At 49.3% G+C, this 24,842-nt stretch overlaps 1 protein-coding gene across 5 annotated transcripts in view; it reads left to right on the forward strand.

The window, feature by feature from the left end:
- HOMER1 (homer scaffold protein 1) overlaps positions 1-24,842 on the forward strand; it is a 1,117,839-nt gene that overhangs the window by 997,400 nt on the left and 95,597 nt on the right. The window lies entirely within an intron of this gene.

A 24,842-nucleotide genomic window follows, 5' to 3' on the forward strand; every position in this document is an offset into this window, starting at 1 on the left:
AATTACCCTTATATATGTTGGTGAATTTCTCAGCTGCCTGCTGCTTAACAATGAGACATTCAGCAATTTAATGGGTAATAATATCATTTTAGATAGGGAAATGCTGCCCATCAGTGACATAGGGAACTTTAACCAATAGTCCACTGATTTGTCTAAATTACACATCAATTTCACCACATTAGCTTCATACACCTCACCATTATCCGAGTTGACCATAACCCTGTCTAGTACCTCTTCGCATCTGCCACTTATCTGCTAAGTGCTGATTTGTTTTGATCCTAGCCAATGTGGACTCGTATAGGAGCTGCACCCATCTAATAAATAATAAAAACCAAACCACTGCAGCACCTGCACCGTATAGCACAAGCAACGCAGTCAAATGCTTTGTGAGCACCCATACTTATGACAGCCACTGTCCTGGCTCTTTCTTCACACTTTCCATTATTAAAAACCTGCGTTGTCCTCATGAGCTATTTTACTAATTACTGGACAACTCCTAGCAAGAACCATGGCTAGTATTTTACTACCCACATTTATATAGAAAGCAGTATATAAGAGCTGCATTCCAATTGATTTATTGCTGTATTAAGAAGTAAGATGATCTTTGCCTCTCTCATTGACTCCAGCAGCACTTGTGCCCCAACTCTTCTGTTTAACTTTTATAAAACTCAACAGGTAAGCCTTTCCGCCTGGCGTTCCACCATTTTGCAAGTTCTCTATTGCCCATACCACTTCATGCACGCTCAGTGGTGCACCTAATAATTCCCTGTCCCCAACAGTCAACTGTGGTACCTCCTGTGCCTGTTCAAGGTCCAGCCTAACCTGCTGTGAGTATAATGTTCTGTAAATGTCACGGAACATCTGGTTGATCCCCTCCTGGCTACTTATCACCTCACCTTGTATATTCTTCATAAATGCAATTGCCTGTCTATTCCTCTCCCTATTTACCAGCCATGCAAGATTCCAACCTGGTATGTCTGCCTGGTTGTGCAGCTTACTTATTTGTATATTGTAGTCTACTTTCCCAGCCTATTCATATATACCATACAACTCTAACCTCTTAGCAATCCCTTCTCCTTCTCGCCATGGTTCATCAACCACCCCTCATGTAATTTAACTTCGAATGGATTGTGTCCTCCAACGTATTCCTCATCTTAGATGTATTCCATCCAGCTTTGCTGTTCTTCGGAAATTTTTTCGGCAGAGGGCACCGTGCGACGATGTCGTTGAGTCGATGGCCCCTCGAAGGCCTCCTTCGAGGGTGACGTCATCGGGTGTATAAGTAGCACGCGCGGCGCCCGTTGGCCTCAGTTCCGTTTTTCGGACATTCGGCGCGCCTCGAGTTCTGTGAAGAATAATATATATAAACAAGAAATGTGTCCTCATCATCGACACCAACCACGACCCCGAGATCGGGTTTCAAGAAATGCAAGTCGTGCGGCTCAAAAATGTCGATCACGGAGACCCGCACCACGACTGTTTGTGGTGCCTTGGAGAAGGCCACCACATGGAGGCCTGTTCGAAGTGTCAGGCGATGACGAGGAAGGCCTTGCGAGAAAGGAGAGAAAAGCTACAGGTAGGTCGGAAGGATCAAAAAGCCTCTAGCGTCGAGTCGAGACCCCATGAGGAGAAATCTCCTAGACGTGAAAGGCATCGATCTAGATCCCGAAGCGATTCTCATCGCTCGTCGTCTTCATCAAAAAAATCGAAGAAACGACGCCACAGGTCTCCCTCCACCTCGTCGTCAGACGAGTCTCTGAAAAAAATTAAATGCCCCACGAAACATTTGTCTTCCGAGGAATGGGAAGCATTCAGGGTCAAAATGATGGAGGAGTTTGAGAAGGCAAAGCCTCGGTCCGTGCCTTCTTCGGAAGCCAGCCGGGAGCGTCATCGCTCCGACACTCGCGCGCCCTCGAGACTGGGTTATCATAAAAGGAAGGATAGGGAACCTTCCAGGACGCCGAGCGATAAACGCTCGAATCGAGTCCACCACACGAGGTCACCGACACCGTCCGAGACTTGTCACACCTCGAAGGGAAAATCATTGAAGACTGCCTCGACGCCCTCGAAGCAGACCCTGTCGACGACCACTATGAGTGCTGCAACACCGCCATCGTAGCCGAGCGCGTCTCGTCCGACTGTCCTTGAATGTTGGAGAGTAATAAGAAGAACAAATAATAGAACAATCCTACCTGTATTTGGTGAAACGAGAATAGACGATTCGTTGTAGGTAAAGGATGGTTCATATCTGCGGTCGTACAGTATACCGTGTAGATTACTATACCGGCTGCTGAAGGGGATTTTGATCAGGTTCGTTCCTACCAGGAGGTAGAGGAATAGCAGATTCCACATAGGCCAACGCAGCCGCCGGAGAGTCAAAGAAGTGCGCACGTCCGCCATGTTGTATCCGTAGCTTTGCTGGAAACAACAGCGCATATGGAACCTGTCTCACCCGCAGCTGTCGTTTGATGGATTCGTAGGAACGTCGCTGGGTTTCCGGAAATCCGGATATATGTGTATGTTGTCGTTGTCGTGTCTCAAAGGGCCCTTTTCCCTTGCCAGCCTCAGAACCGCGTCTCTGTCTCTGTAATTTAGAAGCTTTGCCACTATCGTGCGGGGGGGCCCCTCGGTTTGGGCAGTGGAGCCAGGGTGCGTTGTGCTCGTTCGACCAAGAATTGTGAAGAGAAGGAGTCAGACCTAGGAGGGACCTCAAAAGGGCTTTGATTTGGGTCTCTATCGGCCCTTTGCAAAAGGATTCTGCTAAGCCGACAATATGTATATTGTTCCTTCTCGACCTCGACTCCAAATCATGACACTTATCACAGAGTTTATTCATTTCGCTTTTCAAGCCAGCTATGTCTTGAGTGTTTTGATGGGTCGAGTCTTCGTTTGCACTTATTCTGTTTTCGGCATCAGTGATTCTGGCACTTTCCTTATCTACCCTGGCTTTAAGGGAGCCTATCGTGGAGACAATATCGTCCAGCTTGACATTTATCGCCAGGAATCCGTTCTGAACCGTCGTCAAAAGATGGTCGAACTTGGAGTCTTCCGTGGCAGGGAGGTCAGATGTTGTCGAAGGCCCCGAGGCCTCTGCGGTTGCTTGTGAGTTCGTGAAAGAATCCATCGGCCCGGTTCTTCCTGCCCTTGAGTGCGTTTTTACCAGGCATCACACGGGTGTACCAAATGTTAATATCCATTGTAGTGAGGATCGTAGATGGCCGCTGGGCGGTGGCTCGTCTCGGACTGTGAGTAAGCCTGCTGTGGTAGTTGATCTCGGAGCCGCTATGTGATACTAGGCCGATGTCGGCCACGGGTCCACAGGCCCGAGGAAGGCACTGTGCGTGGGACGATCGCCTTGGGACGGACTGCGTTTGATTCAACAGGAGCTTCTCTTTGGAGGCCCACGTGCAGATACCAAGCAGGGTTGTTCAGTGTCCCTCTCCACTTCCCTCGTTTGCCCGCGGGTCTGATCCGCAGCAGGCCCGTACCACCTGCCCCCCGTGATCGCGTTCACAGGTCGGCCACAGGATTAGCGTCTGTAGCTCGTGTACTTTCCATTTTGTCCCCCACCTTCTTTATGGCAGTGTTCGAGACCAGTGGGGGTTCCGCCCGAACAGGACCTCCCAGTGCTGTGTACGAGAATGCGGGTGATTCAGGCGGAAGGACGGGGCAGGGCGCATGCAGCTCAGGTCTCAAGGCGCTTCTCCTACCAGAAAGGACACCGTCCTTGATGAGCAGTTGTTGTTTCCTATCGGGTGGCACACGAGGCAGTCCCGGTACAGGGAGTCCATTCCGCCCGCGGGGCCGGACCCGCCCACTGCAGGGCCCACTCTCCACCCAGAGCCGCAGCACTTGCGTAGGTTACTCCGGAGCTGAGGAGCGGCCCAAGGCCCCCCGCCTGCCACCCCGTCCGTATCTGGTCACGCCGGGGCCGATTTCGCCCGTTGTTTCTCCCGGTGGGTGCAGGATAGGTACAATGGTCGAATCCGCTGGTCCAGGAGCGCGGATGAAGGCAGATACAGGATATAATTTTAGAAGGATAATACGCCGGAGAGGAGCTCCACTCTTAGGCGGCCATCTTGTTGCGCGACAGCGCCCCCTCCCTGGTAATGCGCAGGTTTGCGTGGTTACGGAAGTCGGGTTTTGCACCGGACGTACAGAACCGCCTTCTGAACATGCCTTTTGACGGGTCTCACCTTTTTGGCAACAAGGCTGACGAGAGCCTTGAGAGGTTGCAGACCTCAAAAGCAGCTGCCAAATCTTTAGGAGCTGCTATTAGGCAACATCAGCCTTTTCGTGCGCAAGGGCAATCATGGAGGGTACCATCCTATTGTTATTACACCTCATATGGAAAGACGAGAGGAATGGCCAGTCAAAGGGGCCAAAGAAAGGCCACTCGTGGTGGACGAGGAAAACGTGCTAAGCCAGCTCCAGCTGCAGCCTCTTTGCCATCAGCGGCTGCAACATCCGCCACAAAACCACTTTGAGGACTTGCACCACAAAACACCTGTAGGAGGCAGGCTGTCGCAGCATCTGCAAGAATGGCGAGCCATTACTTCAGATGTTTGGGCTCTAGAAATAACAACCCAAGGCTACTGCCTTCCTTTTCTAAAGCAACCTCAAAGCAATCCACCAGGGAGACACCCGTTGAAGTTTTCAAACCCGCTCCAACAGCAGGAAGTTCTAACCCTGCTGGAGAAAGGTGCTATAGAACCAGTACCTGCAGCGGCGAGGAACACGGGATGGTACTCCCCGTATTTTTTGATCCCCAAAAAGGACAGAGGACTGAGACCCATCTTGGACTTAAGAAACTTGAACATGTTCCTCAGGAAAGACAAATTCAAGATGGTTACCCTTTCTCAGATCCTTCAGGCCCTTCAACTCCAGGACTGGTTGGTGTCATTGGACCTCCAGGATGCTTATTTTCATGTGTCGATTCATCTCAAACACAGAAAATACCTGAGGTTCGTAGTTGGCGAGTCACACTATCAGTTTCGAGTCCTGCCATTCGGGTTGACCTTCGCTCCGAGGGTCTTCACCAAGTTAATGGTAGTGGTGTCAGCGCACCTCAGGAGAGGGGGGATTCATGTCTACCCCTACCTGGACGATTGGTTGATCAGAGCACGCTCTGCCGAGCAAGCACTGGATCATCTGAAAGTAACCTGCCGCATCCTCCACAAACTGGGCTTCTCCCTCAATTTCAAGAAGTCTCAAATGACACCTTCCCAACAGCTTCAGTACATAGGAGCTGTACTAGACACATCCTTGGGAAAGAGCTCGCCTCCCAAGACGAGGGCTCAAGACATTCTTCAGATGGTTTCCAAATTCCAAAATGCCCAAAATCTCCAGGCTTACGACTTTTTAAGGTTGCTCGGCCTCATGGCATCCTGCATCTTTCTGATGAGAGAGGCACGCTTGAGGATGAGATCCCTTCAATGGGCCCTAAAGACTCAGTGGTCCCAGTTCTCGGGTCAAATGACGGATCTTCTTCAGATTCCGAACAAGGTCACACAAGTCCTTCTATGGTGGACCTGTACAGAGAACATCCTAAAAGGAGAAACTTTTTGGCAACCATGGCCGGAGATCACAGTAGTGACAGACGCCTCACTCCTGGGGTGGGGAGCTCATGCCAACGATTTGACAATCAATGGTCGTTGGTCTCCATCGGAGTCCAAACTACATATCAACCTTTTAGAGCTGAGGGCAATCAGAATAGCGCTGAAGGCCTTCCTGCCATCTGTCAGGGGAAAGAATGTCCTGATAATGACGGACAACACAGTGGCCACGCACTACCTAAACAAAAGAGCAGGTGTGGGGTCACTACCCCTGTGCAGAGAGGCAATGCAGCTCTGGTATTGGGCGATTCAGGAGGGAATCTCTTTAACGGCAATTCATCTAGACGGGGAAGAGAATATGACGGCAGATGCTCTGAGCAGGCAGTGCACGGTGTCCCACGAATGGGAACTGGCTCAGGAAGTCATTCAAGAGATCTTCGCTCTTTGGGGAACCCCTCATGTAGACCTATTTGCAACCAGTACCAACCGAAAATGCGAAAGGTATTGCTCAAGGGAATTTCCCCCCAGAGGAGCCCTGGGGGCCGTGTTTGTGGCGGATTGGAATTTCCCACTATTGTACGCGTTCCCTCCGATTCCCGTCATTCCTCAGGTCATCAGGAGGCTGAGAAGCTTCGGGAACCGCATGATCCTAATTGCCCCGGATTGGGCCAGGAGAACGTGGTATCCGGACCTTCTAGATATGTCCATCTGCCCTACAGTACATCTTCCTCAGAGAGAGAACCTTCTCTCTCAAATGGAAGGTCAGGTTCTCCACCCAGAGGTCAAAACACTCAACCTTCATGCTTGGTATCTGAAAGGCTGAGATACAGGGATTGGAGCCTTCCAGATGATGTTATGGAGGTGTTGCTTTTGACAAGAAGGCCAGCAACAAAGTCTCTATACCGTTGCCGTTGGAAAAAGTTTTGCAACTGGTGCATGGAAAAGAATGTCGATCCTTTTCTATGTTCTATTCCGGAAGTACTATCTTTCCTTCTGACCCTAGCACATAGAGGTCTGAATATCGGAACAATAAAAGGTTACCTTGCAGCGCTTTCCATTTTCAAGCACTCATCGGAAGAATGCTCCTACTTCAAAATTCCTTTGATAACACAATTCTTAAAAGGTCTCACTAATGTGTTTCCTCCTCACCCATTTCAAGTACCGATTTGGGATCTAAATTTAGTCCTAAAATTCTTAATGTGTGCCCTTTTTGAGCCTATGCACACGTGTCCATTAAGATTACTAACATGGAAAACGGCCTTTTTAGTTGCTCTAACATCGGCAAGAAGAGTGAGCGAATTGCAGGCACTGTCCTCTGGGCCACCCTATACTGTGTTCCATAAGGACAGGGTTGTATTGAGGGTTAAACCATCATTTTTACCAAAAGTAATATCTGATTTTCATTTAAGTCAGAAAATTGTTTTACCCTCAATCTATCCTCCACCTCATCCTTCTAAGGAGGAAGAAAGATTACACAGACTGGATCCAAAAAGAGCTTTAAGCTTTTACATCTCTAGACTTTCTAGGACAACCAGTTGTTTATAGGCTACACAGGAAGGAAACTGGGTCAATCGGTAACAAAACAGACAATTTCACGCTGGATTGCACTTTGCATTTCAGAATGCTACAGACTAGCACAAAAAGACCCACCAGAAGGGTTGAGGGCTCATTCCACCAGTGGCATCGCCTCTTCCACGGCCCTTCAAAGAGGTGTACCAATAAGCTCCATTTGCGAAGCAGCAACTTGGTCTTCACTTCACACCTTCTCAAAATTCTATAGCCTGGATGCTTCCCAGTCTAGGGAGCTGACTTTTGGAAAAGCAGTGCTTTATTCCGCCATCTAAAGGCATTGAAAAAAAAATAAAAAAGAAAGAAATCTGACCCCTCCTCCAGAGAAAGTAACAAAATACTGTTTGTGGGTCTATCTAAGATTAGGAATACGTTGGAGGACACAATCCACTCGAAGAACAAGTTACTTACCAACCGGTAACGTTCTTTCGATTGGATGTTCCTCCAACGTGTTCCTCATCGCCCTCCCATCCTACCCCTCTGTAGATTTTTCCGGGTTATTGCCATCTCAAATCTCGCTAGGCTGATACCTGTCTGCCGGCACAATCTACACAGTACAAGATCACAGGCAAAAAAAGGGGGAAAAACAGAACTGAGGCCAACGGGTGCTGCGCGTGCTACTTATACACCCGATGACGTCACCCTCGACGGAGGCCTTCGAGGGACCATCGACTCAACAACATCGACGCACAGGGCCCTCTGCTGAAAAAATTTCCGAAGAGCAGCAAAGCTGGATGGAACACATCTAAGATGAGGAATACGTTGGAGGAACATCCAATCGAATGAACGTTACCAGTTGGTAAGTAACTTGTTCTTCAAAGGGATTGTGTCCTCCGACGTATTCCTTATCTTTGATAGATCATCTCCCTGCTTGCTGGCCTCGTAAATTTCTTTCAGTAGAGGGTGCTGCGCGTCGACGTCATTGCGCGTATAAATAGACTCGCGCAGCGTCCATTGCTCAGTTCTGTTTTTACGCGCTTCGTGGGGCCTCGGAATATCGTTGCTCAGTTCTTCAGTTAAATATATAATTAATCCTCGTGAATACCGACTCGTACTCGAAGGCTTCCTCACCCGAACCGACGACTCCACGGTCCGGCTTCAAAAAATGTCGAGACTGTGGAAAGAAAATGTCGTTGATGGATCCTCATAGGGTCTGTTTATGGTGCCTGGGAATCGAGCACCATTGTTCGCAGTGCGAGGACTGCATGTCCATGGCGGCGAAAGCATTGAAGGAGCCTAAGGGGAAGCTCGAGAGAGGTAAGGCAGTTAAAACTTCTTCGAAAGTTTCCTCGGCTGAGTCGAGACATTTGTCTCCTCGCCATCACAAAAGACATTCTTGTTCTAGGTCTCAAAGCAGTTCCCATCACTCTTCGAGATCTAAGCATTCAAAAAAGACACGTCGAAGATCCCCTTCCTCGTCTTCGTCTTCTTCCGTTTCCCCAAAAAGGGTCTCCTGCCCCACAAAACATAGCTCTCAGGCTGAGTGGGAGGAATTCAGGAAAAAGATGCTAAGCGTCTTCGAGAAAGCGGCCTCGATCCCCTCGAAGACTGCTGAGGGTGATACCCTGGGTGAAAGACCCGAAAAATCAAAAAGCCGCGAGTCGCAGCACCCGGCGAAAGAAGCCACTCGAGAGCGTCACGAACCCTCGAGTAAAAGCAAAGTTGCGATTCCTTCGACACATAGATCGGCGTTGTTAACGCCGTTATCGAAGGGTTCTTCGACGCACAGGTCAGTCGAGTCGACGCCATCTTCGACGCCGATGTCGACGCCGAGAAAGGATAAACCCACGGCCACCTCACAGCCAGTGGCCATACCCAGAGCCTCGAGCACGAGAATGTCGTCGACAACCTCAAGTAGAATCCCGATACTCTCGAGTTCATCGAGGCCTCTACCACCTTTCTCGACGCCTTTTTCGATTACTTCGATGACTTCGAAGCCTTTAACGTCCGCGTCAACTACGTCGATGTTTTCTCAGCCAATCATGACGAATTTGGCTCCTTCTGCTCTGGAAATGGGATTTATACCATTTTCAAGACCTGATCACTCCAGAGTCTTATCTTCTATTTATGAAGAAGGGGAGGATCCGGATCAGGAAAGACCTTTTGAGTTGTAGGGATCTGCAACTCCTGCACCAGAGGAATTTACCTCTGAGGAAGGTAGGTTGAAAGAACTCCATGAATCCCTACAGGAAGCAAGTGGGTTGGACACTTCCCGAGAAGTGGAATTTGCCACACCAGACCCAGCGGAACATGCTGAAACCCCTTATAGAACCTTGATGGCAAGGATAATAGAGTTTATGGGGTGGTCCACACCCTCACCTGCTTTTCAGCAAGACGACCTCACAGACATCTTGGTCAAAAGTCCACAGGAGGATCCTGTGGTGCCATTTCATGTGGCATTACAAAGGAGAATATTGGCAAACTGGGAAACACCTGAGGTAATCTCGGCGGTTAACAAAAAATTATCAGCTAAATATAGGGTGTCTTCTGCTGACCCTGAATATTTATCCAAACACCCAACTCCGGAGCCTCTGGTTGTTCAGGCAGCTACTTCAGCAGGTAGTAAATCTGCTTACCCTACTGTTCCACATGATAGGGATGATAAGAGATATGACTCTATGGCCAAAAAAGTATTTTCTGCATGTAGCATGGCGTTGAAATCCATCAATGCTACTTGTACGCTCGCAAGGTCCAGCCACACACTTTGGGAGTGTGCTTCATCAGCGGCTGACTGCCTCCCAGAGGGAGAAGAAAGGGAAGCGTTCCTAAACATCATCAAGGATGGTAAAGACGCTATGTGCGAATCCCTTCAAACTGGCATCGATTCTGCTGACAGCATCAGCAGTGCCATTGCGGCAAATACAACAACCCGGAGATTTTCTTGGTTGCGAAAGTCTGGTTTTGCTCCAGATGTGCAAAGCAGACTCTTGAATATGCCCATTGACGGCTCTTCTTTGTTTGGTAAGAAGGCGGATCACAGTTTAGAAGAACTACAAACATCAAAGGCAGCAGCAAAATCACTAGGAATTGCTGCAATCGGTCAGACACTGTATCGCCCCTCAGGAACCTCTTGGAGAGGTAAGTCCTTTCGCTTCTATTCCGCATTCGGTAAAGGCAGAGGACAGCCGGTTCAAAGGGGTCAGAAAAAATTCACCCGAGGTGGACGGGGTAAAAATACAAAAGCCGCAGCAGCAGCAGGTGCCTCTTTACCCTCGGCATCTGCATCAGCCGCCTCCAAACCGCTCTGAGGACTCTCTTCACAAAACACCAGTAGGGGGCAGGTTAACTCAACATCTGACGGAATGACAGGCTATTACGTCAGATGCTTGGGCAGTGGAGACAGTTGCCCAAGGTTACTGCCTGCCTTTTCTACGCATCCCTCAGAGTCATCCACTGGGGAACAGCTCTCTGAAAGTTCCAGATCCGCTCCTCTTGCAGGAAATTGTAGACCTGCTAGAGAAAGGTGCCATAGAACCGGTACCTGTAGCGCAGAGGGACAAGGGCTAATACTCCTCCTACTTTCTCATACCGAAGAAAGACAGAGGACTGAGACCTATCTTGGACTTACGAGAATTGAACAAGAATTGAACAAGCTCCTCAGGAAGGACAAGTTCAAGATGGTAACTCTCTCTCAGATCCTTCAGGCCCTCCAGGACTGGCTGGTATCTCTGGACCTCCAGGATGCTTATTTCCATGTGCCAATCCATCTCAAACACAGGAAATACCTGGCGGCTCTCATTATCAATTTCGTGTTCTGCCATTTGGGCTGACCTCCGCCCCGACGGTCTTCACCAAGCTAATGTCGGTAGTGCCTGCAAGTCTAAGGAGGGAAGGGATCCACGTCTACCCCTACCCGGACGATTGGCTGATCAGAGCTGTATCTTCGGAACAAGCTCAGATCCAACTAGATTATGTTTGCCACTTTCTTCACAAACTGGGCTTCTTCCTCAATTTAAAGAAGTCACAGATGATACCATCACAGAGACTCCAGTTCATTGGAGCGGTCCTGGACACTTCCCTGGGAAAAACCTTGCCACCAGAGGTGAGGGCTCAAGATATTCTGCAGATGGTCACCAAGTTTCAAAATGCCCAACGTCTCCCAGCCTTCGACAGGCCTCATGGCATCCTGCATCTTCCTTGTGCCAGAGGCTCGCCTGAGAATGAGATCTCTTCAGTGGGCACTGAGAACTCAGTGGTCGCAATTCTCAGGGAGAATAACAGACCTCCTTCAGGTTCCGGACAAGGTGGCTCGAGACCTTCAGTGGTGGGCCTGCCAGAAAAACATCTTGAAGGGGGAACTGTTTTGGCAACCATGGCCGGAGATAACAGTAGTCACAGATGCCTCACTCACGGGGTGGGGAGCCCATACCAACGACTTGACCATCAGCGGTCGTTGGTCTCCATCGGAGTCCAGACTACATATCAACCTGTTAGAGCTGAGAGCAATCAGGCTAGCGCTGAAAGCTTTTCTGCCATCGGTACAGGGGAAAAATGTCCTGATAATGACGGACAACACAGTGGCCATGAGTGCACTACCTCAACAAAAGAGGATGCGTAGGATCACTGCCACTGTGCAGAGAGGCAATGCAGCTCTGGTTTTGGGCAATTCAAGAAGGAATCTCTCTATCGGCAGTTCACCTAGCCGGAGAGAAGAACTTGACGGCGGACGCTCTGAGCAGGCAGGGCACAGTGTCCCACGAGTGGGAACTAGCTCAGGAAGTCCTTCAGGAGATCTTCGCCCTTTGGGGAACCCCTCAAGTGGATCTGTTTGCCACCAGTACCAACAGAAAGTGCGATCTGTTTTGGCTTCTGAAAGGTTGAGATACAAGGATTGGGACCTCCCTGGTGACATCATGGAAGTGTTGCTTTCGACCAGAAGGCCAGCAACAAAGTCTTTATACCGCTGCCGTTGGAACAAATTTTGCAGCTGGTGTGGAGAATAGAATATCGACCCCTTTTCATGTGGTACACCAACGGTGTTATCCTTTCTACTCTACTTGGCAAATTCAGGCCTTCAAGTTGGCACTATCAAGGGCTATCTCGCAGCGCTATCGATCTTCAAGCGCACTGCAGAGGAGCCTTCGTATTTCAAATTACCCTTAGTAATACAATTTCTAAAGGGATTAACTAATGTCTACCCACCAAGACCTTTCCAGGTTCCTTTATGGGACTTAAATTTAGTCTTAAATTTCCTGATGAGTACTCCTTTCGAACCACTCCACTCTTGTTCGCTAAGATTTCTCACCCTTAAAACTGTCTTATTAGTGGCTTTAACATCTGCTAGAAGGGTGAGCGAATTACAAGCTCTATCTTGTAAACCCCCTCATACAATTTTTCATAAAGACAAAGTTGTCCTACAGGAGAAGCCTAATTTCCTCCCAAAGGTGGTTTCTGAATTCCACATCACTCAGAAAATTACCTTACCTTGATTCTATCCGCCTCCCCATCCGGGGAAAGAGGAAGAAAGGCTACATAGGCTGGACCCAAAGCGGGCTTTAAGCTTTTACATCAGCAGACTTGCTAGGATTAGGCAAGCAGACCAACTGTTCGTAGGTTACTCAGGGCACAAATTAGGACTACCGATAACAAAACAAACCATTTCCAGATGGATTATTTTGGCCATCCTGGAATGTTACAAACTAGCAGGGAAAGAGCCTCCTCAAAATCTTAGGGCTCATTGAACCAGGGGTATCGCAGCCTCCTCGGCCCTCCAAAGAGGGGTTCTGGTTCGAGACATATGTGTGGCTGCCACATGGTCGTCCGCACATACCTTCACAAGATTTTACAACCTGGATTCCTCCTCTAGTCAAGAGACTAGGTTTGGCAAAGCAGTATTACATTCGGTTCATTCCTAAAAGGAAACATGGCGTTTTACTCCCACCTCCAATTACACACCACTGCTATGGGAGTCTATCAAAGATAAGGAATACGTTGGAGGACACAATCCCTTAGAAGAACAAGTTACTTCTTACCTTGTAACGTTCTTTCGATGGGATGTTCCTCCGACGTATTCCTTATCCCCCCTCCCATCCATCCCCGCAGTAATACTTCCCTTGTGGTTGCAGCTTACGCTCCTTCAAGGTCAATAACCAATTCATGTAAAACAACTGTTAACGTCAAAACGGAACTGAGCAACGGACGCTGCGCAAGTCTATTTATAAGTGTGATGACGTTGGCGCCGATACAGAGGCCGTCGAGGGAAATCGGCTCGAGGGACGTCGACGCGCAGCGCCCTCTACTGAAAAAAAAATTCAGAGGCCAGCAAGCTGGGACATGATCTATCAAAGATAAGGAATACGTCGGAGGAACATCCTTTCGAAAGAACGTTACAAGGTAAGAAGTAACTTGTTCTTCCCTTTCGATCAGATCCATTTGCTTCTCAAGAGTCCACCATACCCCACAGACTGCTGATATACATGTTGCCCTGATTGTGACCTAAAAGGCTTCCCATACTGTACTTAACTTTGATACCATGCCTGTGTTTGCTACAAATAATTCCCCCATTGCCCCTTGCAGGGTGTGCGCAAATGCTGTGTCCGTTAGCATTACCGCCCTCAACCGCCATGTAGGTATGGGAGCCCTACTACATCCAATGTCTACGTCAAGAGCAGAGGAGCGTGATCCGACAGAGTCCTATCTAAATATTCTGTTGCTTGGATGCATGCCCTCCATTCAGCATGCATGAACCCAAAATCTATTTGACTATATGCTTTGTGCACTGAGGAGTAACCTCTAATTCCTGGATGTAAGTAGCACCAGGCCTCCAAAAGCTCATGCACCGCCATCATTTCCAACAGTGTTATGGATGCCCTGCCCAGAGATCTCCCTGCAGGCCGGAACGTGTGCAGGTCCTGGTGAATAATCCAATTACAATTGCCCATCCATATTATTGCCTGTGTGTCATATCTGCAAAATAAGGTAGATATCTGTGTAAAAAAAGGCAGAGCTATCCACATTCGGGGCGTATGCACACCGCAGGAGTACTGGTTTCCTGGACAGCTTCCCAGCCCGCCCAATATATCTACTTGATTCATCCCTACCTCAACTTCAGTTGACCATGGAACCTTCCCCTTCACCCAAATAAGGGCCCTGCTGGCCGAAGAGGTGAATGCAAAGCTATGTAATAGTCCACCCCATTGCTTGCTCAACTTCAAATGCTCTGCCTTGGTCAAATGCATCTCTTGCAGCATAACAATGGGCCTCATTACAGATCCGCCAGTAACCCTGCCAGTGCTACAGGCGGGTTGCCACCGGACCCGTAAAAAATTACTGCCACCTGGCTTTCCGGTGCCACTGGGCTATTACAAGTCTGGCGGCCGGGAAGTCAGGCGCCAGTCATTTTGTGAATCCCAACTCCCATAGAGATAGGACTCTATGGGAGTGGGGACACAGAATCACTGGCACCATTTTTAATGGTGCCGGTGCTTCTGTGATGGCTTTGCCTACCATGACCGCTGTGCCCAGCAGGGCCAGACCTGTCGGGCACAGCAGCTCCAGCAGGCAAACCCATAGTTTGTCGGTCCGGAAACAAGGGTGCCGGTGAGCTTACCTGCACCCTTATTTCCGGACCAGCAAACTCGGCATTAAGCCCGATGTCTATTTATCTCCTTTTAATGTATGACCAAATCCTGGCCCTTTTGACAACTCCATTAATTCCCTTCACTCCCTGGTAACACTCTAATACTCCCCATTAGTAAACGAGCTAATATGTAGCGCTACCCCACCAGTGGCGCCCATCAGTAGCATACATACTCTAGTGCCTACTGCGCTCATGCCTGCATCCAAAACCCAGTGCAATCGATGCCCATGAAACCCGCCCCAACAAACCTCTTACCATATAACGCTGCACGCCCCCCAACTAAGGTTGCAACTATTCAGAGTTACGGTCCATCCGGTTCCCGCAGTTTCCATATCCAAACAAGAACTATCAAGAAATATGGAAGAAAAACAATCAATGCAAGCATAACATAAATCACAGTATCAAGTGGAGTTGCCTGGAGGACATTATCAATGCCTTTATTACTTTTCTGCTATTGGATTCTGGCGAAGGCAGATTTTGCAGTGAAGTGAAACCTCGGTGTGCATTAAGCGATGTATCACTTTAAGGAAAACAGAAGGCAGTGCCGCAGCGACGTCCCCCGCCCCTCAACAAACTCGACTCCTCCATCTACAAAAAACACTTCCTCCACGGAGCGAAGTGGAGTTGCATGGAGATCACTATCAGTGTGTTAATTACTTTTCTGCTATTGGATTCCGGCGACGGCAGATTTTGCAGTGAAGTGAAACCACAGTGTGCATTAAGCGGTGTGTCACTTTAAGGAAAACAGAAGGTGGTGCGGCAGCGGCGTCCTCCCTCCCCTCAACGAACTTGACTCCTCCATCTACAAAACCCCTCCGTGAAGCAGAGGGAGGTGGAGGCAAGTGGAGTTACCTGGAGTTAGCCGGAGTGCTGCTGGTGGACGGCTGGCGAGTTGGGTATTGTGGAAATGCCAACAGACTCAAGCCCTCCTAGTGCGAGAACCCGGCAGGAGGTTAGGAGAGGGGGACCCTTGATGTCTATGGAAATTCGTGGACTGGAGTCCCCAAGAAGGGGGGATCAGGAGCAAGGAACGGCCACATCGGTCCTGGACTTAATAAATACTGTCCATGAACGGGAGAGACTAGAAAAAAGGGTTGGGGGGAGAGAAGGGGTGAAAGATCTGGAAGTGGTTCAAGGGGAAGGTAATAACGGCCCCAGGAGGGAGCGGCAAAACCCCAAAATACCTAAACATGACCATGGATACATATTCACCCCCAGGAAAGAGAGCAGTTCTAGTCTGGGAGAGGTGATTAAAAACAGCCCCAGCTGACTGCATTCAGTAAGGGAGTCTTCTGGTTCTGATGATGTAATGCACCTTGTGATGTCGTTCCTCCCCCTGATAAGACTGTTATTGAGACTGATGTACTGATCGCCACAAATGTTTCCCCTCTGAGGTTTACTGCTGCATTCAATGAGGGGAGCGGCAGTGTGAATGCTGGACTGGCGGGCCATTTAGCTAAGGAATTGGCAGACCTATCTATAAAAATAGCGAAGCAGAAGCACCAAAGTATTTCATGAGTGACCGATTGCGTATCTTGGACCTATCATTATTGCAGGCTGACGTAACTGTGGAGAGGTTGGAGAAAGAAGGTTTGGATGCTGGGACTGATTCCCAGGGAAAGCAAACTCCTGGTGTAATTAGCCCGCTTACTTACCCGGTGTTAGGGAGAATTCTCTCTTTAGGCTGAATTTCCTAACCTAATGAGTCCCCCAGCAGCTTTGCTGGATTTCTGGAGTTTGTTTTTTTCTCCTGCCAAGAGTGAGACTCTTTTGCTCCCACTCTTGGACATGATTTATGGTGTTCCTTTGACCGTTAATGTGTTTTATGGGCTATGGAGTCCTTTACTCCATAGGGTCTCATGTGTTTTTACTATGTGTGTTACACAGCACCCTCCGTGCAGTGACACAGGGGTGTCATAGTGACACCCCACCATAGACTCCATACCCTGGGACTGACTACTGTCTCCCAGGGCATGTAAAGTCACCATTGGCTTTACTAGTCCCAAATTATGAACAGAAACCAGTACAAACTATCATATTGTGGACGTACTGGTCGGGGCAATTCGATTGCCCCAGGGTCTGTTAGTCGAGGGGGCACGTCTCCGTCCCCCCTGATCGAGTTTTGGCTGGTGGCAGTGGATACTACTTTTTATATTCGACCCCGAATATATCCCTGTGGGATTTTCCCATTGTTCGAGGCTACCAACTTTAATTATTTAATTCTCATAGCCTCGAACATACCGCCGGTTTATTTATTTAATATTAATTCGCCGGTTGGTATTTTTTGCCAGGACTCGATTCTAAAATGGCGTTTGTGTTCTCTTCTGTGACTCCAACCCAAGTCGAGCCCTTTGTTCCACTTTTGGCGGGCTTCTCCACAGAAGCCTCTAAAAGTGGTGCCACTCTGTCTGGGTCCCACAGGGGGTGTGGGAGCGGGTTTAGGCACCCTGGACTGAGTTACCTTGGTAACTCAAGTCGCACTCTTGTGTGATTGGCCCAAGTGGTGAGCCGGCCGGCTCACCACTTAGCATGTTTGATTGACAGCTAGGCTGAGTGAATGGGGGTGTGCTGCATAAAAGCAGGGTTTTGGGGACTGGAACTTCAGAAGTCGCCACAGGACCTGAGAATCAGATGAGGGAGAAGCTGAGCCGACCTGCCACAACGACACCACCGATGGAGCCCTGCGGAACCGACTCACCACTTCCCGACGACAGAGAAGATCTCCCGGCTGGAGAGGCTTCTTCCCCTGACTGGTGGGCACAATCTGTTTACCTTCTTTTGCTCGCATCCCAGGACGTCTTGTGGTCGAATTGCCCGTGCCAAGCACCCCGGCAACCGGATAGCCACTTACCACTGGACCGTTCCTTTTACCTGAGAACTCCGCGGCTGGTTTCTTCCCTGGCAGTGCAACGGACTCCTGTCTTCCTCCCCGACGAGATCCTCTCTTCCCCCAGACGAAGCACCGACTTGCATCCGCTGCTAGGAACAACTGCCCCCGCTGGAGTATTCTCACCACTTTAAGGTACCGTGTCCGCCAGGCCTCCCTTTCTAAAGATTGCTACAAGGTCATAATAATGCCTTAACCTTCTGGACTGGACTGGCCGCCTTGACCCTCTAACTGGTCCCTTTCTTTTGGTCCAACTCTTTCTGAATCTTTGCAAGACTGTTGTGCACTTCAACCGTGTGACCTTGGACACATTTCGTTCTGATCCTCTTAAAGTGGATCCGGCCTTCTGAACTCTAACTTCACGGTTTTACTTTGCCTTCCTCTCTTGTTGTGTTCTTGTGAAAGTGTTGGGATCTGTTTCAAATGTTACTCTGCTTTTCTCTCCCTGTTAAAACAAATTATTAGAGTGCCATCTGCGTTAAGCGCTCACCGCTGTCTGAAAATAAGTGGGGCTTTACTTAAGACTTGTCTAATATTCTTTTAAGAGAGTGTATATCTTTTAGTGACCGTGTTTGTGAACTGCTTCACATTAGTGCCTGTGTGTTTTTCTAGATGTGGTTTTAAATAAATAATTATATCTCTTTTACACCAAGCTCTGGTCAGTGTATACTTGTTCTACTGTGTTCTTTTGACCTATTGTGAATACTCTGTATACTGCCTAACTCTTCTTGAGGGAAGTCTGACGGCTCAGCCACAGCTACCAAGTGAATCTGTGTGGTACAGACTGCTACCAAGTGGGTTTACTGCCAAATACCTATAGTCTTAAATCTTTTGCAGTGGTCCCAGAGGGAACTGCACAGGTTTCTGCCTAACAACCGGCGCTGTCCCAATCGGAAGATTGGAATGGAGATTGGAAGGACTTAAACAACGCTAAGACTCCTCCTGCCCGCATGAAAGGACAGTAATAAAAGAAACCGCCTAGTTCTAGTGGGGTTAGGCTTGACCCCGAATTGGGGCCAGAGGGAGACGCTGTCTTCAATGATTCTGGTTCCTGCTCCTCATCCTCATCGAGATCATCATCACAGGCCCATATGGGGTCAAGGGGAGGATCCCAAGCTAGAAGGGTGGCACAGGGAGTTGGAATGAGTGCTCCCTTCCAACAACTGGTGATGGCATCATTATCAACCTTGCTCCTACCATTTACGAAACTATATGAAGCAATTCATACTAGCATCCAAGACCACCAGGCTCTTTTGGCGGATATGAGTAGAAAGATGATTGGTCTAGAAACATTTGCCTTGAGGGTAGAGAATAGGTTGGATAGAGAAGCAGAAGTTTCTGTTTCTTGGCAGAATTGTTTGTGACTTGGCCCGGAATGAGATGACGGATAAAAGCTTGATGATGGAAGCCTTGCTCCTTGATTATAAATGGATGAGAGAACATTTTAAAACACTGAAAGATCAGGGAATGCTCCTCAAAAAATATCCGCCAAGCCAGTAGATCAGTCTGGATTGGGGGTGGCCAAAGAAAGGGAGGAAAGGGAGGAAGGGGTGGTGATAATACAGGATCCCCCAACTCCATAGCAGATCCCCTTGAAGAAAAATGTATTCTCCCTCTTCAAACTCTCAACAGCAGGGGCTGTCAGCAAAATCAAAGAAGGGAGGGGGAAAGGAAAGGTGGCATCGGGGAAAAAGTCTAAAAATATGCCGGGACCGATTAAAAGGAAATCAAATGCGTCCAGAGCTTTTTTGAGACATTTCCGCTCCCGTCCTACGCTGGACTGTCTTCCTGTTCCAAAAAAACCAAGGAAAGAACTGATCTTATGAGATCCGTTGATGGGTACGGTACCAGAAGAAGGGTCAGATAAAGAATATGGAGGGCCTGGGGATCTTATTCCCACTATGGATCTCAGTGATTTAATTGAGGAAATTGAGAGGCTGAAGGAAGACGGATCAATGGAAAGAAATAAGCCTCTCAGTTTGGGAAACCATTAAGAGCCAACTGGCCCTAGTTACCAATGCTCCTGTTGATCCAGATAGATTGCAGGGGAAGGTAAAAACCCCAGAAACTGAGGAGGGCTTGAAAAAGGCTGCTCAAAATGACAGTGGGAAAGTGATTTCCACGGCCTTCAAGGAGAATGGAACTCAAAATCTTCTGATACTTCACATGCAATATGGCCAAAATGGATGTGGGAAATCGACTTGAGCAGTCCCAAAACCCAGTGAAAAAACTGGTTCATCTTTAGGGGGAAGTATGAAGGGTGTAACACCATTGAACCCTCACAGAATATTTCAAACGCTTGAAGACAAGAGAAAGGGGATCTCCTTTAGCGAATATAAACAACTTTGCAGCTCCCCTTAAGGAGAATGAGGTAAAAGGAAAGGATGAGTGGCAAAGGGGCAATGAGAGAAAAGACAATAAGAATAAAATTAGCTGTCATGGCAACTGGTCAAGGGCCATTCACTTTATCTCCTGCAGGGTCCCAAAGGACCCACCCAGTCTTGGCGCCTCTGGCACCAAGCTCATTTCAAAGTGTGCTCTGCACACAGTATGCTCAGGGCACGTGCATCTAGGCCGGGCGGGGCCATACAAATGCATGGAAGGCACGTGTAGAAGACAGGGGGAGTGGCAAGATGGGGCCACAATGCGGGGCCTAAATGGAGTGGCTGGGGCCAGGCTATATAAGCCAGCCCCACCCGCATGCTGGCGTTTCACGTTAGTCTGCTTGTGCAGCGTAACGTTTACCGCCGTCTACAGATCCTTACATGTTCAGCACAAGCATCTTCTGTCTATGGAACCCATCCAGCATCTTACCAGGAATCAGCCACGCCATCACTGGAAGCACCACTGTCCGCTTCCCACTCTGCAGCTGCCGCGCACATCTTACCTGAGGTCAGCCACGCCATCCCTGGAAGCTCTGCTACCCGCTTCCGACTATGCAGCTACTGCGCAATTCTTACCTGAGATCAGCCTCGCCATCGCTTGGAGCACTTCTACTCGCTTCCAACCCAGCAGCGGCCGCAAGTCTTTTACCTGTCTCCTCGAATCCACTTCGGGTGGTGCCTTGCAATTACCTGTCCCGAACTCCCAATCAACACGGGGTCATCTTCCGGCGCAGTATCCTCGCAGATCTTATCCTCTGGCAGCCGGCAGGAGTTCGGAGAGGTTAGCAATTGCATAAACTTTAAACACTGGGCAGCACAACTCGCGAACTTGGCGCATTATCCGGAAGGTCAACTTACCACTTGTAGGTTTTTCCGGATTGGACTCTCTTCTTCACCACGCACTTGTGGGCCATCTTCATACCTAGAGAGAGAGGAAAGGACAATATAACATTAAGGACATCATTGGGGAAAATCACCACAAAGGATACAGACAATAATCATTGTAATAAACACCTACCTTCAAGGTGGAATAGGTTGCAGCCGGTGTGGACCTCCACGCTAAGGACCAGTGACGCAACTAGGTCCATCCACGGTGCCCCTGCTGAGAGAAAGCAGGACAGAGAGCTCATCCTTACATTAAAACAGGTGAGCTTGCATGGGCAAACTCTTGCTCACTTCATTCTGGCACGAAAGGGTTGAGGGGGATCACAACACCACCACGCCACTCTTACCGCCTCTCATCTTCTCTCAGGGGCAGTGCCAGTATCCTGAGTCTTCGATTTCACAGCAACTGGGGGAGAGACTCGATCCAAGGGAGCCAAGTCTTGGGAGGGCTCCAACCGTGCCCCAACATCCTTGCAGAGACCAGGTGAGCGTAACAATAACAGGAAAGAGAGCCCAAAGAGAATGGAGAAGAAAAGTGTTAGAATCTATGTAGAAAGGGTGGTGGTTGGGTCCCCCATTCCTGTGCTAAATAGACAAAATGTATTAAGGCTGTTAAATTGCATTATTCCAACACACAAAGTAGCCTAAAGGGATATCAGAATTGTGGAGTTTGTGGGAGAGAAGCGGACTGACTGGGTCCTTTTGCACTTGCACTCAGAACATAAGAAAGAACTAATTCTATCTAGCAAAGAGACATTTCTGAGGCTGGGGTATGAGGTGAGTGATTATGAAGCTAGAATTCTGGTAAACTGGAGAGAGGCGACTATTCCTAGAGAAGTAAAGAAAAACCCAGCCAAAATCTCGAGTCCCAACGTGAACAGAGAGGAAAAAAGCGTGTGCAAAAGAAAGATGAATTGGTCCTTTCCTATGACAAAGACCTACTCGCCCTGAATGTTACAGTAACTAATCAGGAAAAACGCAGTGAAAGAGAGCCAGCAAAATCAGATGAAAAATCTTGTGAGGAGAGTGGGTGGTCGTGGCTGGCTGGTGCCCTAAATGCGCCCAGGTCACGTATCAAGATCCTCAACAACAGGAGTTTCGGCGTACCAAAGGAAGGGGTAGGAATGCAGCTGCAAAAAGCTCCCCTACCCCTGCCAACAAATGACTCTCCGGTCCGGGTCCCCTGTCATGCATCTCCATTAGGTGGATGGTTAGTATACTTCACCCACGCATGGGAGGGGATTACTTCAGGGAGGGGATTACTTCAGACAAACGGGTGCTCAAGACAGTGGGCAAAGGATACTGTCTCGAGTTTCACCAGACACCTCGGTACCACCCGCCAAAGACAAGAAGAATGTCTCCAGACCATCTCCTTTTTCTTCAAGCAGAAGTGGAGGCCCTTCTGCAAAAGGGAGCAATAGAAATCGCCCCAGATCATCAGGAAAATGAGGATATCTATTCAAAATACTTCCTTGTACCCAAAAAGGATCTAACCATTCACCCTATGTTAGATCTGCTTCCTGCAGACAGGCATGTCAAGCCACAAAGGTTCAGAATGACAACTCTGCAGGAGGTAATTCCACTGCTGAAGCATGGAATTACATGGCCACCTTGGATATGAACGATGCATACTTTCATATTTCAATGTTGCCAGCGCACAGAAAATACCTACGGTTCAAGATAGAGAACACTCACTATCAATTCAATGTACTCCCCTTCGGCATTGCCTCAGCCCCAAGGGTTTTTACCAAGGTTCTGGCAGTGGCAGCAGCTCCCTTACACAGACAGTCCGTTCCGGTGTACCCTTATCTAGACGACTGGCTCAAAACATTATAAGTTACTCACCGTAGTGATTAAGTCCCCTTTCGTCCATACTGCATGGGCGTCCCTTCCAAGGGAGACAGAACCTTTTTCACCAGAAAAAAACGTCTTCCTCTTTAAATTTAGAGGCACGCAGGGTGCGGCCCTGGAAGCATGCGCTGCCCTGACTCCGCCCTCCGGTGCCACACCTCAGTCCCCATTGATGCGTCGACAATAGATTTAACATTGCCTAATGACACCACTATTATTAGGGGGGGAGGATGGTGGGACGTATGGAAGAAAGGGGACTAAGGACTAAGAGTATGTTAGTCACTACAGTGAGTAACTTATAATTACTCTTAAGTCCCGTCCCCTTTCCTCGATACTGCATGGGTGATTACAACGGAATGTAGCCACAGGGTGGAGAGGAGACCCTCCTTAAGCAAATAGGTTCCTGGGAACCGCCCCGTCCGAAAGCCGCATCAGATCTAGAGCCGGCATATAAACAGTAATGCTTACAGAAAGCTGAGGGAGTGGCCCAAGTGGCCGACCTGCTAATGACTTGCCAAAGGACATGGCGCTGGAATGTGATGGCCGTTGCCTTGGCCCTGACTGCGTGGGCGTGCATGTTGGCCGGAAAGCGGCTTGTGCTGGCCCTCGTACGCTTCTTTGATGGCCGAGACATCCATCAGGATATGTAGGCCTTGGAGGCCTGATAGCCTGGTCTTAAGCCTCCGAAAGTGACAAACGGGGCGTCCGATTTGCAGAAGCCCTTGGTCCTGTCCAAGTAGAATTTCCGGGCACGCCTGACATCCAGGCAGTGCAGCACTCTGTGCTTCGTCCTTAGGATCGGCAAAGAACGTAGGAAGGACGATTTCCTCATTCAAGTGGAAAGCAGACGGCACCCTGGCCAGGAATGCTGGGTGTGTCCGCAGGACTACTTTGTCCCTGTGAAAGGTAGTATATGGTTCCGAGGCGACTAGCGCCTGGATTTTGCTGATCTACGAGCCGAAGCGAGGCCTACCAGTAAGGCTGTCTTGAAGGTGATCCGCCGGATGTCCACGGACGCCATTGGCTCAAACGGTTTGTGCGCAAGGTGCCCAAGGCTATGTTAAGGTCCCACACGGGGAGCGGCCTCTTGATGGGCGGGTAGAGCCTTGCGAGCCTCGTCAAATGTTTCTTGATGATAGGATTGGAGGAGAAGGTCCCCTCCTCTGAGTTCCTGTAAGCCCCAATGGCTGTGAGGAATGTACGGCAGGTGTCCACCTGCACACCAGAGTGCACGAGGAGGTGCGCCGAGAAGGAGAGCACGCCGGCCAAAGTACATGCCAGAGGGTCGATTTCCTTGGAGTCTGCCCAGTGGCAGAACCTGGTCCATTTACTTTTATACTGGGCCCTGGTAGCCTGCTCCTTGCGCCCAGTATTATTTCCAGATTGGCCTGGGAGAGGCTGAGGTGCCGCAGCATTACCTGCTCAGGCACCACGCTGTGAGGGCTAGTTTCTGAGGCGTGGGGTGGATGACCCTGCCCCCCTGCTGCGCCAGAAGATGTGCTGGGCCCGTCGGGAGGTGAATCAGAGGCATCTCTGAGAGGCTAAGCAGCTCTGAAAACCATGCCCTAAACAGCCACCATGGAGCTAGTAGAATGATGTTGAGCTGGCGAGACTCCCTGATCTTGCAAATCACTCTGTGAATCAGCGGAGTGGGCGGGAAGGCGTAAGCCGTCATGCCGTTCCACTGAAGCCGAAATGGAGCCGGGGCACTGTCCCTGCCAGGAGGCGAACTGAGGGAACTTCTTGTGCCAGGTGGCAAAGAGATCCACCTGGGGATGACCCCACCTGTTGAAGATCACCTGAATAACGAGGTCATTTAGCTGCCACTCATAATTGTCTGCTCCAAACCTGCTGAGCCTGTCCGGCTCTAGGTTGGATTCCCCCGCGAGGTGGACTGTCGTGAGGTAGATGTCGTTTTCCAGGGCCCACTCCCACATGCTGATTGGCAGTCTGCACACAGGAGGGGATCTGGTGCATTCCTGCTTGTTGACGTAGTACATGCTGGTCAAGTTGTCTGTCTGGATGAGGACAACCTTGCCCCTGAGAAGTGGTAGGAATGCTCTGAGCACTAGCCAGATGGCGTTCAGGTCTAACCAATTGTGGTATTCCTGCTCCTGTCGAGTCCAGGTGCC

The sequence above is a fragment of the Ambystoma mexicanum genome, chromosome 6p (assembly GCF_040938575.1).
Source record: "Ambystoma mexicanum isolate Mex_15411 chromosome 6p, UKY_AmexF1_1, whole genome shotgun sequence".
In the NCBI taxonomy this organism is placed as follows: domain Eukaryota; kingdom Metazoa; phylum Chordata; class Amphibia; order Caudata; family Ambystomatidae; genus Ambystoma; species Ambystoma mexicanum.